This window comes from Notothenia coriiceps, unplaced genomic scaffold, assembly GCF_000735185.1.
Source record: "Notothenia coriiceps isolate Sejong01 unplaced genomic scaffold, NC01 NC01_scaffold00025246, whole genome shotgun sequence".
Taxonomy (NCBI): Eukaryota; Metazoa; Chordata; class Actinopteri; order Perciformes; family Nototheniidae; genus Notothenia; species Notothenia coriiceps.
In genome coordinates this window covers 1-6,458 of record NW_011357947.1, presented here as the reverse complement: position 1 = coordinate 6,458, position 6,458 = coordinate 1, and the positions used below count along the sequence as shown (strand labels likewise).

The 6,458-nt window shown below is 39.6% G+C and overlaps 1 long non-coding RNA gene across 1 annotated transcript; it reads left to right on the top strand.

Annotated features, from left to right (window-relative positions):
* The first annotated feature begins 2,817 nt into the window (after nt 1–2,817).
* LOC104956046 (uncharacterized) lies at nt 2,818–6,187 on the top strand. Its single transcript, XR_799507.1, has 3 exons — nt 2,818–3,095; nt 5,084–5,181; nt 6,083–6,187. It is a non-coding gene; the product is annotated as an uncharacterized lncRNA (long non-coding RNA).
* The last annotated feature ends 271 nt before the right edge of the window (nt 6,188–6,458 follow it).

Here is a 6,458-nt window from a genome sequence, read left to right as displayed (position 1 = left end):
GTCTGTGGTGGTTTGTTTTTTGTTTACCTACAGGATGCTATTCATAAATTTACCGTTGCTGTTTCAGGTTAAATTAATGATTTAAATCAGTGGCGTTTTTATATGTAAAATAGTGCTGGGGCACGAACAACTTAGATGTGTGTATATATAAGCTTCTGGTGCTTTTTTAAACACGTAAACAAATAGCTGTAGGCCAGGGGTGCCCACACTTGTTCAGCTTGGGAGCTACTTTTGAGATGACCAAATCCAAATGACCTACCTACAGCGCCCAATCTGGCGCGCTTACACTAATTGCGCCGCATTAGCGCATAATAGCTTAAGATGAGGAGGTGAGGCCCCCCTCATAACTGCATGAACCCATATGGCACAATACAACTCAGTACATTTTTGGTAATTGTTATACCCAGGGCCGCCCGTAGCACTGGCGTTATAGAGGTTCGCCTAGGGCGCCAGATCGGGGAGGCGCTGCTCTGGCAGCTCTGGGAGGGAAAAAAAACTTTTTGGACCGTTGGTGCTCATCCTAATTTTCGGCCTTGATGTAACAATATTCATAATTCATTAAATGTAAAACCCTTTTCACCCCCTTTTTTTTTTTTTTTTTAAATGCCATGCCATCTACCCACACTACCTTTGCGATCGACGTATTGGGCACCTCTGCGGAAGGCTATCCATGGTTCCGATAGAGAGGGGGGCGGGGGTATAAGGAAAACACAAGACACTCATCACTGAGGTCACAATATCAATCGATCCAGCAGAGCAATAGCCTATAGGTAAAACACAGAAGATCAACAAAAGATAACATAAAATGAACTTACCAAAGCTGAAGTAGATGGTTAACTTCATTCATTTTCTTTCCGTTTTACTGATTTTAATCGCTATACGCTGCTCTCTCTCATCTCCTCGTATCAAAATACACTTTTCGCGGCACACGTACTTACAACCAATCAGCTCTCTGAATGATGAGATGACGTTTGGTGGGTATGCCAGCACTTTGCCCCACTAGTGATTATTTTTTTGTCGCACATATTGAATAGAAAAAGACTGAGCATGGGCACTAGTTTTTACAGCACCAATTCATTTAGATAGAGAGAGGGGCTTGTCCCACATCGGTCAACACGGCTCAATAGGCACACTATGGACACTAACTGGAAGAACGCAGACTAAAACGGCAATGTGCAGACGAATCAGAGGACGAAACATGATCTTAAAATATATTTTAACAGCTTTGTTCCATACATACTGAATAGCACAGTGACTTGGTCAACTATAGTGTGTTTCTTGGACCAAGAAACTATTTTAAAATCTCCCTTATTCTTGTTAATAGTGCGAGAACACTTGAGGGGGAATGCTGCATTATAAGTTTTCAAGCAGTCACTGATTTTTATCGCGTCACACGGTCATGTTTTATTCTGCTAAGAAGACTAATGAAGTAATTATAATGACTAAAAGAGATGCAATCCTCAAGTTCAAGGTGGCCTCTGATGTATTGCTGTAGGAAAGAGTCATTTAGGTTTGCAAACATCGACTGACCTGGGTTGAGAGAAATTTCTCATGAAAACCTATAACTTTAGCCAATTGCATGCAGACTGTATTATTTTGCGCTTTATCTGGGAAGTAATTATTCAGAGTAACTAACACAAATATTTATATAAAAATTGAAAAAGGACAAACAATATAATTGAAAGGTTATTATTGATATACTCTGTAATGATAATATTTGTGTTTAAAAAACGTTTTATATACCCTGATGTATCTTACTTGCATCTTGTCACAATTTAACCTGTAATTTTATTTTCAAGTGAGCTCTCAAGAAGAGAATGGATGCTCTTGTTGAGGTAAGATGATTGCAAAAAGGAAAGACTATATTGGTCTAGGTGTGTGTTAAAAAATACACTTAAAATGTTTTTTTTCTTACTGAATGTTTTGAAAACAAAGTAAGCTAGCTATTAGCATTTAAGCTAGGGAAGCGGTTTGTATGCTAACGTCTACGTCATGGTGATTATTTTAAAATGTTGTTTATTAGCTCGTTTTTCATATCTTTTTACATCTTAAAAGTGTCTTTGAGCACCTGATAAAGCGCTTGATAAATAAAATGAATTATTATTTGTACTTACAGATAGTCATGGCAACTACTTTTAGGCCCAACAGATGTTAAATGAATTAGCCTAGTGCAAGCTAAGCTAACAAAGGCTCCACTTTTAGCTCCAGACTAAGTACTTACATGTTACAGTTATACTGAAGTAAAAATAGTAATACAAAAATGTAAAAATACACAATAATAATTAAACGACTTCGGGATAATACATATTTTGTTTTAAATGTATGTATTGGTGCATTCATGCTACTTTAATTTAGCAGCTAGTTAAAGAAGGAGTTTATTCATTTAATTTGTACTAAATACTGCCTGGTAGCTTATTAATTCACCAGCAAAAACGTGTTATCTTAACCTACAGCACAACAAAGTATGTATTTGTTTGTTATATTTTGCATTATGAATCTAAATCTTGATGCAGTGTATGATGTCCTCTACATAAATAGTATTTACCACTAGAGGAGTTACAGCAATTAGTGTTACACAGAGCAATGCTATATTTGTTCCCTATTTTATATTTTAAGAATGAACGTCATTAAAAGTCATGCATTAGTTCAAATGCATGTAGCATCTCAAATTGAAGTGATGCGCTTCATTCATGCCTGCAGTAGCGGCACTGTGCCTTTAAGAACATCCGGGTATTTCCTCCAGTCTGTGCATGACATCATTGATATTGTCAATGGTGTAAATGAGAGAGAGAGGGTGGGGGTGTGTGAGGGGAGAGAGAGATAGAGAGAGAGCGAGCGAGAGAGCACAGCAGCGAGAGAGAAGGACCTCAGTGTCTGCTTTCGGCATTTTCCCTCCCCAAAAAACACTCAAATATCCTCACAGAGAATCTTCCAGGAGCTTCTGTCTGCTGTATTTTTTTTTGCAAGGGGTTCGTTTTTTTTCGGAAGTGTTCGGGTTCGGGTTTCCGAGGTTATGAGCCGTCCGAAGCCGCTTTGGAGCGTCGCTGTCCGGGGTCCTGAGTGAGAGACAGCCACAGGAAACCTGACATAACCCGGTGAGGAGGAGGAGGCGGTGGGGTGGGGGTCCATGTTGGCTAGTCAAGGTGTCTCGACGCGAGGCGTGTGTGTGTGTGTGTGTGTGTGTGTGTGTGTGTGTGTGTGTGTGTGTGTGTGTGTGTGTGTGTGTGTGTGTTAAATGGGTGTGTGTTTGTTAAATGGGTGTGTGTTTGTTAAGGGGTCCTACCTATGCATTGAGGGTGCGGTTTTAGGAATTATCCCCCCATTTGATGGTCATTCTGGGATGTGTTTTTCCAATTCTCCTGTGCTATCTGGAGCAAATGCAAGACTCTCTGAAAACATCACGCCTGTTTTTTTGCAGCGTTTTGCAGCATTCTCAGTGTTGTAACACAGCAGCTCTGAGGAGAGATGAGGTAAAGGGTTTGGTAGTGTGACAGCAGCCAGGTAGCAGTAGTGCAAGTAAAATGATATATTGCACAGTTATTTACAGATGAATCACAGTCATACCCTCACTTTTAGTCCCTGTTTGCTAATGTGCAGCATTTCCCCCTGCACAGTGCAATGTGGATGGAGTGTAGGTCTACAATGCAGCCAAAACGAACTTAGTCAGCATTTAGTGCAATGTCAAACTGGCTTGTAAATGTCGGGGGGGAAAAAAAACCTCACTTTTTAATCCCTGCTTCATGGCTCTTCAGACACATACAGAAAACATGACTCATGCTAAATCCGTCAGGGGACTCCAGTTCAAAGAAATTATACACAGGACCAGACAGCCTTGAAGTGCTTTGGGAAGAGTGTGTGAGAGGCTGAACCCCCCTCCCCCCCCTTTCCTACAGAATAAATCAGTTTTAACTTCACACTTTAGCTAGCCCCTTTTTCCCCTGTGCACTTTTCTAAACACTTACTTGGCCTACATTGTTGTTCTCTAAATTACCATAATGTATTATTTATTCCTCTGAAGTCGGATGTTTTTAACTTAACAAAACCTGGCCAACAGAAGCAGGGTGGTCCTGGGTATTGCTGCTACTATTGCTAGTGGGAGGTGTGTGGTGCAGTGGGTTGTGCGTTGGTGTTCGGATCAGGGGGTCACAGGTTCAAACCCCACTGCAGTCTGCATGTCGTTGTGTCCCTGAGACACTTCACCCCAAATTGCTCCTGTGGGGATTGTCCACAGTATTGAGTATGTTAGTCGCTTTGGATAAACGCATCTAAAAAGTGTCATGTAATATTGAAATAAGACCATGTTACACCTGTGTTGAGATTGTTACATGGGCATCCAGTAAATTGATTTGTGATGTTTAATTGATTAGACATTTTAATACTCTTTTGAATCCTAATATCTCTCTGATATGCTCGTGAGCTGCGATTCATTTCGACCCCTCAATCCCCTCAATCCCCCCCGCATGATTTTAACACTTTTATTATTTGATTTGTGCCTTATCAAATCTTACTGGTTGGTTGCTAAATTCCTACTCCTTATCAGTTTGAACTATCATTTTAACTATCATAACAATATTTCATGTGTCTTTTTTGTGTGTTTACTTATGTCCTACGTTTATCTTTACTAAATCCACATGGTGTTTTTGGCTTCAACTTTTGTCGTTGCTCACTCATTGTGTGTCATGTTGTTTTTCTAGCGTGATTTAAACACGTTTTTCTCCCACATTGCATAAACTCACATAAAGTCACTCAGTAGCTGAAAGTAAGCAACGTTTTCCTCCACATTTCCAGAGATGTAACTCTTCTCCACGTCTCTGCTGTGCTTCAGTGATTTGCACTTTTTCATTTTCATCATTTTGCCGTTTCCCAAAAGCTTCCCGTTTCACTTTCTTTCAAGAAGCTGCCGCCCCAGGAGCTTTGAGTTTAACGTCTGCAGCTTTGCACCACTGTCCTTTCGCTCTATTGATCACCTCTGATTGATGTGTGTGTGTGTGTGTGTGTGTGTGTGTGTGTGTGTGTGTGTGTGTGTGTGTGTGTGTGTGTGTGCCTGCCTGCGTGCGTGCGTGCGTGCGTGCGTGTGTGTCAGTGAGTTGAAAAGCTCGGCAGCCATGGAGCTGAGGGTGGGGAACAAGTACCGCCTCGGGAGGAAGATCGGGAGCGGATCCTTCGGAGATATTTACCTCGGTGAGAGTTTACACTGCTTCTGTTAACCTGAATAAGACTATGGTTTATTACCAAGTAAAATATGTACAAGGACATTTCTTTGATGCATGCACTTTTTGTTATATTCCATGGAATGCTCTTAACATCCCGATAGCAATGAATACATTAAATGCTTTGACAATAAATATATAACAAAATATCATCTGTGGAAGCCGTGGCGCTGTAAAAAGCACGACCAATCATCTGAGCCGGCCCGGCTAAAATAACTGGATGGCCTACCTGCCTGTCAGCCTTCCATCTGTGCACAAACTTATCCCGTGCCCTCATTGGTCATGTGTGCGTTCGTGTGTGTTGGAGGAGGGGCTCTGTAAGGAAGTCTGAAGGAAGGGGCAGATTTTTTTCGGCTGTGTATTTTCAAATTCTAGCGCACTCGAGCTGGTTTCTCCAAAATGACCTACCCCACCTTTAATCCAGATATATATAATTTTTTTTACAGTTATTTCTTTAATTGTATTTGTATTATATTGTATATTTATATTTACGTATTTATTTACCTATTTATTTATCGATGTATTATACATTAATTAATTAATTAATTAATATATTTATTTATCTATTTATCTATTCATCTATTTATTTAATATTTATATATGTATGTATCTGTTGGTTGATCTATTAATTGATCTATTTATTTATTGATGTATTTATACATTAATTTATATATTTATATATTTATCTATTCATCTATTTATCTATTTATCTATTTATTTATTTATTTATATATGTATCTGTTAGTTGATATATTCATTATAATCCATTTATTTATCTATTTTTTACATTTGTTTCCTTCTAAAAAGGAGAAACTGTACCCAAACCCAATTCCCCCTTTGATTTTTAAAAGTATTGTGATTCCTCTCTCCAGGCTCTAACATCGCTACCGGAGAGGAAGTGGCCATAAAACTGGAATGTGTGAAAACCAAACACCCACAGCTCCACATCGAGAGCAAGTTCTACAAGATGATGCAGGGCGGAGGTAAGAAGTGTGGCAGGTTTCTGAAAGCTTTACTACGGGGCGCCGAGAGGCAGCGGAGAGTTTAAGAGGTTATTTAGAGCCGCTGAGGGGAATAATTGCAGTTCTTCAGGAGGGAATTCAGCGTGTAATTTAAGGGCCTTAGAGGGTCATTCAGGGACACTGAATGTGGTCTATAATTAAAGAGCATTTAAAGGTCACCTATCATGCTATTTTTAGGCATATATTATGGGTCTCAGATATATAAATATATAAAAACATGTCTATG